Source organism: Bos javanicus, chromosome 19 (genome assembly GCF_032452875.1).
Source record: "Bos javanicus breed banteng chromosome 19, ARS-OSU_banteng_1.0, whole genome shotgun sequence".
Lineage (NCBI taxonomy): Eukaryota > Metazoa > Chordata > Mammalia > Artiodactyla > Bovidae > Bos > Bos javanicus.
Window position 1 is genome coordinate 63422922 of NC_083886.1, and position 13595 is coordinate 63436516.

General features: G+C 51.5%; 2 protein-coding genes across 3 annotated transcripts in view; one reads left to right on the forward strand and one right to left on the reverse strand.

The window, feature by feature from the left end:
- The window catches only part of ARSG (arylsulfatase G), a 103954-nt gene that overhangs the window by 62343 nt on the left and 28016 nt on the right, over positions 1 to 13595 (reverse strand). The window contains exon 1 of one of the 2 annotated variants that reach the window (XM_061393028.1): positions 2378 to 2780. The exons of the other annotated variant lie outside the window; for it this stretch is intronic. The gene's annotated coding sequence lies outside the window, so the exon portion shown is untranslated. Of the gene's footprint in view, positions 1 to 2377; positions 2781 to 13595 lie in introns of those variants that run through there. 2 annotated transcript variants of the gene reach the window in all.
- Positions 2870 to 13595, forward strand: part of SLC16A6 (solute carrier family 16 member 6) — a 31440-nt gene continuing 20714 nt past the window's right edge. The window contains exon 1 of the mRNA XM_061393034.1: positions 2870 to 2957. The gene's annotated coding sequence lies outside the window, so the exon portion shown is untranslated. The remainder of the gene's footprint in view (positions 2958 to 13595) is intronic.

Consider the following 13595-nt stretch of genomic DNA (forward strand, 5'->3'; position numbering starts at 1 on the left):
CATCGGGGGACGTGGAACGAGGGACAGTCTCGATCCGGGAGCTGTGCTTCAGCAGTGAATGAAACATGGAACCCACTGCCCGCCTGGCACCCCCGTGCTGTGGGCGGGGGAGAGGGTGGGAAGATCCCAGGGGGCGAGTCAGGGCGAGAACGAACCCGGAGGGGACCAGGAGCGGGCAGGCAAGCGGCTGTGGGTTACGGAAGGTCAAGGGCGGCCCCACTGAGGAGAGGACCCTTCCAGCGGCCCCGGGAGAGTAGCGCTCAAGACTCGCGGTTCTGGAAGGTTCTGCCAGAGAGAGCATAAGGCGGGGGCGGGTGAGCCCCACGCAAACAGCAGGACGAGAAGGGCGAGGGTGAGACGGCCTCTCCTGCGCCAGCGTGGGGTCGGAACAGGGTCCCCCGGGCTGCCTGGCTGGGGACGCGGTGCGGCGGGGGAAGACGGGCTGAGGAGCCGCGTGCCAGCCCGGGTGAGTCCAGGTGGGACCGGCCGCCAGGTGAGGCTGCCAGGGGCCCAGGGTGCAGCACTAGCGGCGGGGGCGTGCCCGCCCAGGCACCCGCCCGCAAGCCCTGGCAAAAGCACTGCCCTCAGTTTTGCCTCGCCCTCCGCCAAGCCCAGAGCCGGGAAGATGCAGCTGACTTGGCGGCCGGCGTCAAATGGTTCCTTCCCGCTGAGCATGATGAACCTCCTCAGGGCTCCTCCTTGGTCCTGAGACCCCAACGCGGTCACTCCGGGGCCGGCCCACGACTCCCTAGGAGTGTCTGTGGTGGGCAGGGGCGGGGGGCTGCCCTGGTGCTCCAGTGGGACTCGGTTGGATCCCTGATGGGGAACGCTGCAAGCAGAGACCCAGTGCAGCCAAAATTAAGAGGAAAAAAAAAAAAAAGGAGTGTTTGAGGGGGCGGGGCTGCGGTCTCAGTTCAACAGAGGATGCAAAGGAAAAGCTTCGTTTTCTGTTCTGTATTTTTCTTGTTTTACTGAGATATCACTGACAACGCACCCCTGTGGAAGTCTAAGGTGGGCAGCGTAAGGACTGGACAAACGTGTTCTGTGAAATGATGACCACAATATCTCTTATAGATACAAGTAAGAAAAGAGAGAAGAAAAACAAATGGTTTTTTCCTTGTAATGAGAACTTTGAGAGTCTTCTCTCCTAACAACTTGCAAATATTCCACAGGGCAGGGTTCCCTACAGTCATGTGTCATCCGCCTCATCCCCACGACTCATTCATCTTCTAACCAGAACAAAGGAAATCTTTGAATTCAGTTCAGTTCAGTTCAGTCACTCAGTCGTGTCCAACTCTTTGCAACCCCATGAATCGCAGCACGCCAGGCCTCCCTGTCCATCCAAACTGGGAGAGTAATTCCACTTAGAAGATTGAAAAAAAAAACTAAGGGACTTTCCAGTGGTAAGACTCCACGCTCCCAAAGCACAGGGCACAGGTTCAATCCCTAGTTGGGGAATTAAGATCTCAAATGCCACAACTAAGATTGAAGATCCCCAGCCCCAGTGCAGCCAAATAAATAAGTAGAAGTATTTTTTTTAATTTAAGCTTGAAGATGTCCAGCCAGACCCTGTGGCTGGGAACATCAGCTTCTGTGGCCCCAGCAATGCCAGGGGGCAGATGACACCCTGCCTGGCGTTCGGCTGGAACCACCTGCTGGGATCGGCCCAGCAGGAGACCACGCGGCAGGAGCCAGTCTGGGAGAGCAGAGGTGACCTGAGGTCACACCTCTGAACACTTGGCAGGCCGCAGAAATTATAGCTGGGTCCTTGAACACAGGTCAGAAAAACAGAGAGTAGATAGACCTCTGAACAACATCCTTTCCCTAAAACTCTGTCCTCCACTGGGAAGAAAAACCATGAGGGGTGGGATCCAATGAAAAGGACTTTCATCAGGAGGGAGGGGACATAAATACACGGAGGGCTGATTCATGCTGATGCACGGCAGAGACCAGCAAAATACTGTAAAGCTATCAGCCCCTAATTAAAAATAAACTTTAAAAAAATATTTTGTTAAAAAAAGAGAAGCAAAGGGCTTACAGTCAATTACCTGAAATCCACTCCCTTGAGGCCTCTTTGCCAAATGTTTAAGGACTTTTTACAAAGCAGTGTTTATCTATTACTTATCAAACTTTTCGTAATGGAACTTGTCAAACATACAAAAGTTGAGAAACTCACACGTACCCGCCCAACATCTAAACTCAACAGCCATCAGCACAAGGGCGCCCCGCTTCATCCGTCTCCTCTCCCAGGCCCCCTCCCTCATTCTCCACTTACACTGCAGTATTCGCAAACAAATCTCAGATATCATGTAATCTCATCGACAATCATTTCTCTATGCTTCTCTAAATTATAAGAACTGTTTTTACATATACTTACAGTTCTCAGTGAAGCCCCCTTTAAACGTAATGCAGTGATTTGTGTTCACCATCGAAAACCCAGGGAACGCTGCAATGTCCTCAGTCTCACCATTGGTTCTGGGTTTTCCTACAGTTTGTTCTGGACTCCCCCAGTGGCTCAGCGGTAAAGAATCCGCCTGCGATGCAGGAGCCACAGGACCCTTTGGTTCGAGCCCTGGGTCGGGAAGATCTCCTGGAGAAGGAAATAGCAACCCACTCCAGTGTTCTTGCCTGGAGAATTCCATGGACAGAGGAGCCTGGTGGGCTGCAGTCCATGGGGTCACACAGAGTCAACACTAAAGTGACTTGGCATGAACAGTTTGTTCTAATCGTGATCCAACAGAGTCCGTTCTGCACTGTGCTGCACTCACGTGTCCCTTCTCATTTATATGCTCCTCCTCTCTCTTCCCTACAATGGATTTGTAATAAATTTGGTTGGTTGTCCTGTAAAATTTCTCAACTTTTGGATCTGGCTGATTTCACCTCCATGGTGTCACTTAAAATGTTTCCTGGAACTCTGTTCTGTTAATCTGTAGATCTACAAGTGAGACTAGATTCAGGTGAGTTTTCAACTTATTTTCTTATTCTATTTCTTGTTAATATTTTATTAATTTATTGGCTGCACCATGGGCCCTGTGGGATCTTAGTTCCCTGACCAGGGTTAGAACCTGAATCCCCGAGTTTGGAAGTGCAGAGTCTCAACCAAGGGACCACCAGGGAATCCCTCAGGTGAGGTTTATTTTTTGGCAGGAGGGAGGCACAGGCCGACCTTATACTTCTATGTTTCCCCCAGTAAGACATCAAGGGAGTATGTATCAGAATTTCATTTTTTTCCTGTGTGATTTTTGCATGAGAAGAGGGAAAACTTTCTCTTAAATGCTACTAGAAAAGACCCTGATGCTGGGAAAGACTGAAGTCAGGAGGAGAAGGGGACGACAGAGGATGAGATGGTTGGATGGCATCACCGACTCGATGGACACAAGTTTGGGCAAGCTCTGGGAGTTGGTGATGGACAGGGAGGCCTGGCGTGCTGCGGTTCATGGGGTCACAAAGAGTCGGACACGACCGAGCGACTGAACAACCACCACCACGACTGTCTATTTTTGTAGATTTATTTTCTCCCCGAATCTGCTGCACCTCTGCAATGAAACACGTGAGGTTTCATTATGGACTGAATGTTTGTGTCCTTTCAAAGTTCTTCTATTGGTGGGACTTCCCTGGGAGTCCAGGGGCTAAGGTTCTGAGCCCGCCATGTAGGAGGCCCGGGTTCAATCCCTGGTTGGGGAACTAGATCCCACCTGCTGCCAATAAAATTAAAAAAAAAAAAAAAGATCCCATGTTTCGCAACTAAGACCTTATGCAGTCAGGTAGATAAATTCACGTCTTGGCGCCTTTCCCCTTGTTAGGACAAACTTGCAGAGTTGCCTTTGGGAGACAAGGCAGGTTAGATGAGGTCACAGGGCACAGCCCTCCTGATGGGATTCATGCTCTTGCAGGAAGAGTCAGGAGAGAACTTGCTCTCGCTCTCACAGATGGAGACACAGCAAGAAGGTGTGATGGCCAGAACCCTCCACAAGAGCCAAGTCAGCCAGCACCTCGCTCTTAGACCCCCAGCCTCCAGAAGTGAGAGAGACAGGCTCTGTTTTCTCAGTCACCCGGTCCACGGGGTTCACTGTGGCAGCCCCCGCCCACCCAGAGACTCCAGCTGTTTTATCTGAGAAGCTCTGAGGCTGAAGCCGGGGCAGAAGGAAGGATAAGCCCAAAACTTAGGGGAAAAAATAAACGCTCAGTTCAGGGACTTCCCTGGCGGCCCAGGGGTAAGAACCCCACCTTCACTGCCATCTGTTGCTGTTCATTCCCTCATTCCTGCCTGACTCTCTGAGGCCCCGTGGACTGCAGCACGCCAGCTCCTCTGCCCTGCACCATCTCCTGGAGCTCACTGCCACGGGCCGGGGTTTCATCCCTGATTGGGCAACTGAGATCGCAAACTGCGTGGTCCTGCCGCTCGTCCCCGCCCCACCCCCTGCAAAAAAAAAGTTCATTTCAGTGAAGTAGTTACTTGGCAAATCTGCCTTTTGTAGAACTGACTCTGGGGATGTGTTGACATTGACTGACTTTGCAGAACATGTGTCCAGGCTCCAGAAGAGTCATTCCTTTGCCGTGTGACTTTGGATAAGTTGCTGAATCTCTCTGGACCCCAGTTTCCCCACTTGCCTGAAAAACAGGACCACAGAAAAGTCCCTGCACCCCAAACCCAACGGTGAGCATGAAACAGCCTGACACAAGGGCTGCTCAGAGACGTGGGCCGTAATTCTGCCCTCCCCAACTGTCTTGAGGATAAAGAGATAACAGATATGAGAACATTCTGAAAAAAGCACCGTGCAAATCCGAGGCGTTACCTCAACAACTGTTAAGCAAACCAATTGTGAGTACAGATGGTGAAATCCAGAATGCCTGCAGCTGCCGGCCGAGTCCTTGTCCTGACTCCGCTGCTGGATTCCGAACCCAGAAAAGGTAAAGGACACAGGGAAAGCAGTCGCGCTGATTGGCATTTTCAAAGCTCTGAACCGTAGTTCTGGTCACACAGTCCTACGGCTGTCAGGTCTATTCTGGGAAACCCTAGAGGGTCCCTCTGCCCCCGGCAGCCTCTGGCGACAGCCAGCGTGGCCTCAGGAGCAGGCGGCCGACCAACGCATGCGGCTCTGGACAGCAGAGCAGCGCGAAGTGAAGTCAAGACGCAGAGGGCATGTGAGGGGAACTGACTCTCTGCTGATGCCGATGGAAAGTGGGAATTACATAATGCCATTTGCAGCAACACGGATGCACCTAGAGAGCATCACAGTGAGTGAAGTCAGACAGGGAAGGACAAATGTCACATGATATCATTTATATAAGGGATAATAAAAAAAAAAGGAACACATGGGGCTTCCCGGGTGGTTCCGTGGTCAGGAATCTGCCTGCCAGTGCAGGGGACCCGGGTTTGATCCCCGGTCCGGGAAGATCCCCCGTGCTGTGCAGGAGCTGAGCCTAGGAGCCAGGTCGACCCAAGCCCCCGTGCCCGAGTGCCTGAGCTCCGCACCGAGAGCCTGCTGCTAGCTGCAACAGAGAGAAACCGGCGCAGCAGTGAGGCCCCGACATGGCCAAACCGAGTGGACTTCATCAAGGGAACAAACGAACTCGACTGTGAAACCGAAGCAGAACAAAACCAGCCCACGGTTACCAGGGGTGAGGAGATGGGACTGACATGTACATACTGCTGCACATAAGACGGGCGTCCCTGGTGGCTCAGCTGGTAAAGAATCCGCCTGCAATGCAGGAGACACCGGTTTGATCCCTGGGTCGGGAAGATCTGCTGGAGAACGGATAAGCCGCCCACTCCAGTATTCTGGCCTGGAGAATTCCATGCACTGTGTAGTCCATGGGGTCGCAGAGTCGGACACAACTGAGCGACTTTCACGTATAAAATAGATCATCTACAAGGACCTACTGTAGAGCACAGGAAATGCAGTGCTCTGTAATGACCTATGTGGGAAGAGAATCTAAAAGAGAGCAGATACATGTCCGTGTATAACGACCCGATTCACTGTGCTGTATGCCTGAAACTAACACAACACTGTGAATCAACTATACTCCCATAAAAAATTTTTTTAAGTGGGAAAAGGAGTACCTCAAGGCTGTATACTGTCATCCTGCTTATTTAACTTATATGCAGAGTACGTCATGAGAAACACTGGGCTGGAGGAAACACAAGCTGGAATCAAGATTGCCGGGAGAAATATCAATAACCTCAGATATGCAGATGCCACCACCCTTATGACAGAAAGTGAAGAGGAACTAAAGAGCCTCTTGATGAAAGTGAAAGTGGAGAGTGAAAAAGTTGGCTTAAAGCTCAACATTCAGAAAACGAAGATCATGGTATCCGGTCCCATCACTTCATGGGAAATAGATGGGGAAACAGTGGCTGAGTTTATTTTTTTGGGCTCCAAAATCACTACATATGGTGATTGCAGCCATGAAATTAAGATGCTTACTCCTTGGAAGGAAAGTTATGACCAACCTAGATAGCATATTCAAAAGCAGAGACATTACTTTGCCAACAAAGGTCCGTCTAGTTAAGGCTATGGTTTTTCTAATGGTCATGTATGGATGTGAGAGTTGGACTGTGAAGAAAGCTGAGCACCGAAGAATTGATGCTTTTGAACTGTGGTGTTGGAGAAGCGTCTTGAGAGTCCCTTGGACTGCAAGGAGATCCAACCAGTCCATCTAAAGGAGATCAGCCCTGGGTGTTCATTGGAAGGACTGATGCTGAAGCTGAAACTCCAATACTTTGGGCACCTCATGCGAAGAGCTGGCTCATTGGAAAAGACCCTGATGCTGGGAAAGATTGAGGGCAGAGGAGAAGGGGACAACAGAGGATGAGATGGTTGGATGGCATCACCGACTCGATGGACATGGGTGTGAGTGGACTCTGGGAGTTGGTGATGGACAGGGAGGCCTGGCGTGCTGCGGTTCATGGGGTCGCAAAGAGTCAGACACGACTGAGCGACTGAACTGAACATTTTAATATCAGAAACATCCAGAAGGACTAGCTGTCACCGACGCAGAGCCAGGCGCTCCCGAAGGAGGGCCTGGCTCTAAGATGTGAACCACACGAGGGCACTGCCCAGGCCGGTCCCCCAGCCCAGCATGGATTCAATCTGTGTTTGCCAGAGTGCCTCTGTCTAAACTGAGCTCCGACCAAGCCCCCTGAAAGCTCAGCTCCACCTCAGCACTTCCCTAAACCCAGCCGACCTTCCCCGGCCTGCAGACTCTCACTTGCACGAGCGCCCTTGCTGCAGCGCCGCCTAAGGTGATGACCACATGTGTCCTCCCTGCTGAACTAACGAGTAAACACTTTGAGAGGGCGGGCCACATCCTCTGAGCTGTGGTTTTGTGGCCTGGGAACCTACTGTGTTTGCCAGTGCGCGTGGGTGATGGGCAGAGGCTGCGCTGAAGGAGGAGCAGTGGGTTCCCTGCTCCCGCCCCGCCCCGGACCCCGACCCAGCATCGAACTGAACTTCGGACGGCACCCCTGCTGGCTCACTGCCCAGAGTCCCCCTGCCAATGCAGGAGACGGAGGTTTGATCCCTGGGTCAGGACAATCCCCTGGAGAAGGAAATGGAAACCCACCCCAGTGTTCTTGCCTGGAGAGTCCCAGGGACAGAGCAGCCTGGTGGGCTACAGTCCATGGGGTGGCAAAGAGTCGGACATACAGAAGTGACTGAGCAGGCACGCATGCCAGTCATCTGGAAATGCGTGGATGCGCTGCTCCGACAGGGTTAAAACAGCAGTTTAACACTGCATTGCTCCTGGGAGCAGCAAGACAGACTGCGTGTTTAGACGAGACGGGGAAAGCCAGCATCTCCTTTTAGGCAAGAACAGAGCAGAGGAGCAGGTTTTCATTCCCCAGACTTGAGAACTTCAACGGTTATCCAAAAGAAGCCTGAGTTGATGGGGTGGTCCTGCACCCAGACCTTCCAACAATTCCAGGGAGATTGCATGACTCGCCACTGAGTCACAGAGTCTAATGTGGCAAGCATTTGATCCTGAAAGTGATGTGATTGAAACCACTTTGTTCAGAGAATTTTGGTTTTTGTTTTGTTCTGTTTTTAGGACTTCTGCAACAGGTTAGAGATCATGTATAGAGGCCTCCCCAGGCCACAGTTCGCTCCCTCTCTTTCTTTATAAGCGGTGAGAAGAGGACAGAACTGCAGGACCAGTGAATGATGGAGACAAAAAAAAAAAAAAGAACAAACATCGTATTGACAACCAAGTTAAAACTCAGCATGGACCCGCACCCAGGGATACATCAACACCACCCAGCGTGGCAACCAAGCCTGAGACAACTCAGACCCCAGAGGCCCAGTGCCCGGCGGGGAGGCGACCGCCTGTCCACTCTCCGCCCCCCCGCACCTGCCTCTCATCCTCTTCTCTCTCCCTCCCCACCTCAGCCCTGAAGTCCTTGCAGGGTCTCTGCCACCTGTTCCAGGCTCCCCAAGCTCCAGCCTCCTCAGCCCCCAGCCAGGAGAGCCTCTCAAGCACAGCGCTGGACCGCCCGCCATCACACGCCGAGTCAGTTACCCTAGCAACACGGCACTGAGTTCCTCACGCAGCTACCCGCTGTGGCAGGTACCATCATTATTAGTACTATCCGTATTATTATTCCCAAGCTTCCCTGGTGGCTCAGACGGTAAAGAATCCACCTGCAACGCAAGAGACCCAGGTTCAGTCCCTGGGTCAGGAAGATCCCCTGGAGAAAGAAATGGCAACCCACTCCAGTCTTCTTGCCCAGGAAATCCCATGGACAGAAGAGCTTGGTGGGCTGCACAGTCCATGGGGTCACAGAGTCAGACACGACTGGAGCCAACTGAGCATGCATGCCCACATCATTCCCTGTCCATGGATAAGCAGAGTGAGGTACAGAGGGGTCAGGTCATCCACCCAAGGGGACACCGCTGTGGGGGCACACCCAGGATTCCAAGCCAGGCCCTGGAGTCCACGTCCACACGCATGGCAACACTTATAGCAGGGGTCCCCAACCTCTGCGATCTGGTGCCTGATGATCTGAGATGGAGCCGCTGTAATAGTAACAGAAATAAAGTGCACAATAAATTTAATCACCCGAATCATCCCCAAAGCATCCCTCCTCCCCGGGTCCGTGGAAAAACTGTCTTCCATGAAGCTGGTCCCAGGTGCCAGAGAGGCGGAGACCCCTGGGTCGAACCTCCCAGGTCCACAGCCCCCTGCTGTGCTTCTCACAGTCCACTCCAGGGACGCGGCGTTGTCTTCTCTGGGGAGAGCTCATCCGTGAGGGCGGGAAATCCCATCTTTCTCGTCCTTGTATTAATGTGCTCCTTATTCATTGGCCTGAAGATGTTTCTGATGGAGCACCCTCTGAAAGAATGTGGAAGGGGATTTCCCCGGCGGTCCAGTGGTGAGGACTCAGCGCTTTCACTGCTGGGGGCCTGGGTTCCATCCTTGGTCAGGAAACGAAGATCCCACAAAGGGTGTGGTGTGGCCCAAAAACACAAAACAAATTCAAAAAATGTTGGGGGGTAAACAATAAACCCCTTCTGCGTTAACTCAAGCTGCCCTAGCAAAATAGCACAGACTGCGTGCGCGCGTGCAAGCTCAGTGGTGTCCAACTCCTTGTGACCGCGTGCACTGTCGCCCACCAGCCTCCTGGGTCCATGGGATTCTCCGGGCAAGAATACTGGAGTGGCTTGCCGTTTACTCTTCCAGGGGGTCTTCCCGACTGGACCCATGTCTCCTGCAGTGGAAGGCGGGATCCTTACCCATGAGCGTACACGAGAAACCTGTCTCCTCACGGCCCCGGGAGTGGGAGGGCTGCGGTCAGGGTGCTCCCAGCCCCGGAAGGGCCGTCCTCCCGGCTCGTCTCCTCGCCACAGCTCCCCGTGGCCTTTTCTTGGTGTGCGCTCTGACTTGTCTAACCCTCTTTTTTTGGCCATTCCCCTCAGCGTGTGGGATCTTAGTTCTCAGACAACGGATTAAACCCGTATCTCCTGCATTGGAAGCATGGAGTTTTAATCACTGGACCACCAGGGAAGTCCCTCTCTCTTCCTATAAAGCCACTAATTCCATCATATGGGCCCCACCGTATGATCTAATCTAATGCCAATTCCTCTCAAAGGCTCCATTTCCAGGCACTATCGCCTGGGGTGGGGACCAGAGGGCGGGCCTGAAAGGGGAAGAGCACAGACATTCAGCCCCTAAAACCCTCATAGTTCTAAGGCACCTTCAATGCTTCATCACAGCTCTAAATAGGCACAAAAGATCTCATTTCAACTGTATTTAATAGTATTATCTGAACTATTAAACACTCTTGTCATGTATCCGGTATCACAGAAACACCAGAGCAATGTGAAAACCACCGTTTCACGTTTTTATCTACCTATTTATTTACGGCCATGCCACGTGGCTTGTGGGATCTTATTTCCCTGACCAGGGATTGAACCCGGCCCCAGCAGTGAAAGCGCCCAGTCCTAACCACTGGACCGCCAGGGAATTCCCACCATTATTCACTTAAAAATCACTTGGTTCTCATCAGGTTGGAAATTTTCTTTCATTTCACTCTCGTTTTTTTCAAAACTGCATTTCCATTTTATCGCAATACACTTGACCTTTATGTTTGAAAGTAGTTAACTACCTTGTCCTGCTTTGTGCTGCTTGTGCCAAGTCCCCTTCAGTCGTGTCCAACTCTTGGCGACCCCAGGGACTGCAGGCTCCCAGGCTCCTCTGTCCATAGGACTCTTCAGGCAAGAATACTGGCCTGGGTTTGCCATCCCCTTCTCCGGGGGATCTTCCCGACCCAGGACTCGAACCCTCATCTCTTAGGTCTCCTGCATTGACAGGCGAGTTCTTCACCAGGGAAGCCAGACTTTGTATATAAATTGAAATTTGTTTAATGCTTTGCTCCAAGTGTAAAAAAAAAAAAAAACAAATCCCTTCTAGATTAAGCCACTGTCATTATTACTGTAAGTCATTTATAATCAAGCAACATATATTATAAATTTTAACAGGTTATCATTAAGCACAAGATAACATTCTTGGAAATACGTCTTTAACAAGATGCACTTGGCGGGTGGGCCATACTGACTTGCAGAGAGGAGTCTTCCCTGACGGAACATTTTGATCTTCCCCCAAGAGGTGTTTACAGCTGGGGCAGTGCACCCTGGTGAGACCTTGGCTCTGGTTTAAGTGAGAGAAGGCCCACTGCACAGGAATAAAGAAACACGGCACTGCGCCACAGTGGGCTCTCACACAAATCAACTTAGAAAAGAGCTGATGTTCGGAAAAGCAATCCCCCCAAATCTGCACCTAGGAACATGTTTTCCCCTTGGCAAATCTTCAGATTTTTCACAAAACATGCATTTCTGTTTGAAGGTCACTCAGTTCAGTTGCTCAGTTGTGTCCAACTCTTTTCGACCCCATGGACTGCAGCACGCCAGGTTTCCCTGTCCATCACCAACTCCCGAAGCTTACTCAAACTCATGTCTGAGTCGGTGATGCCACCCAAGCATCTCATCCTCTGTTGTCCCCTTCTCCTCCTGCCTTCAATCTTTCCCTCCAGTGAGTCAGTTCTTTGCATCAGGTGGCCAAAGTATTTGAGCTTCAGCTTTAGCATCAGTCCTTCCAATGAATATTCAGGACTGATTTCCTTTAGGATGGACTGGTTGGATCTCCTTGCAGTCCAAGGGACTCTCGAGTCTTCTCCAGCACCACAATGCAAAAGCATCAATTCTTTGGTGCTCAGCTTTCTTTATCTTTCAACTCTCACATCCATATATAACTACTGGAAAGACCATAGCTTTGACTATATGGACCTTTGTCAACAAAGTAATGTCTCTGCTTGTTAATATGCTGTCTAGGTTGGTCACTTGAAGGTCGCTGCCTTCCTTCAAACCATCAGATGGGTCTGGGTTGGGGGACTCCTATAAACCTCAAGATAAACCCAGTACCTCCACCTGAAAATTTAAGATTTCTAGAGGTTAAAATCAGTTACATTCTCTGCTGCCTGCAGAAGCAGATACTAAAAGTTTTAAAGGAAGAATTTGTGTCCGTCAAGGGATTTCCCAGGTGGTCCAGTGGTTAAGAACCTGCCTTGCAACACAAGGGACATGGGTTCAACCCCTGGTTGGGGAGCTGAGATCCCGCGTGCAGCCAGGCAGCTAAGCCCACAGGCCACAACCAGAGAGAAGTCCACGCACTGCAACTAAGACCCAACACAACCAAATAAGTAAGAAATAAGTGTTTTTTAAAATAAAATTTTAAAAGTCTAAAAAAAAGACAATTGCGTCCATGGAACACACGTGGTTGGATCATGGGTGCCTGAGGCAGAGACAGGAACGGGGAGACAGGGCGGCAGGCGGGTCACCAGGCTCTCCCCACAAGCCCCTCCAGAGTCCCCTCTTCAGTGGCTGCTCTGAAGACCCAGCCCTTAAGGCAGGCCTGTGCCTCCCTGAGCTCCAGACAAGATTCCTTTCAGTCTACTTACCCCAAGTTGAGGTTCTCACGGGCTGGTAAATGCAGAGAGCTTATTTGCAAGCCAGGGTCATATCTACCTAGCAACCCAACGTGAAGACTAGAAGGACTCGGCCTTTGGCTGGGACCAGGCAGGCCAAGTGCGCACAAAGGAATCTGTTCTCGTGCAAATGAGCCAAAGCCAGAGGGTAGAAAAGAGCCCTGTGGACCGCTCTCTGGAGCCAGCCCGCTTCCAGAGGTGCTGCGGGACGGGCTAAGAGCCTCTAGATAGCCTCGGCCCCAGCAAGTGAAGCCCAGGGCTCTGCTGCGGCCGGGTGGCGACAGACACAACAGGAGGGGCGAAGGGGGCGCTGAACTCGGAATTTAATTTCCTGATTTTTCTGGTTCTGTACTCCAGATTCCAAAGGTCCTTTTGTTCAGGTCTAGCACTAAAGAGGGTTAGTTTTGTTTGGGGGGCAGTTGGTGGGGTAATTGATTTGCATGGTAATGCAGTGCTTTCCCGGAGAAGAGGGAAAAAATGTCCACCCTTGGTCTCACTAGGATCCAGGGAACAAGGTGAAACCAGCCGCTAACCAGGGTGGGCAAAGGTCACAGGTTTGTGGCTGGCAATACCGGATAGAGGCTGGGTTCCCAGACACCCCGCTGCTATCCAAACACAGGTGGCAAATGTCATACCTGATGGGCTTTCGTTGCAAGAAAGCCAGCGTATCTGCACCTGGGCAGAATCCCTCTTGTGCTCTGTGCCTCAACCTTTCTCATCTGTAAAATGGGGATACGTGTCAACTGTAGAAGGCTGCTGACGGGCTTCCCGGGGGGCGCTAGTGGTAAAGTATTAGATTGCCCATGCAGGAGACTCAACAGACTCTGGTTCCATCCCTGGGTCGGGAAGATCCCCTGGAGGAGGGCACAACAAACCACTCCAATAGTCAGAGCCTGGCGGGCTGCAGTCCATAGTGTCACAAAGAGCCCAACACGACTGAGCACACAGACAGATGGGCATAAAATCAGACCACGCAAATGGCACCTAATACAGGGAACAAAGCAAAAGTGAAACAAAAAATGACTAATTGGTGGCGGTCTTCTGTCACTAAGTCGTGTCCAACTCCTTGTGACCTCACGGACTCCAGCACGCCAGGCTCCTCTGTCCTTCACCATCT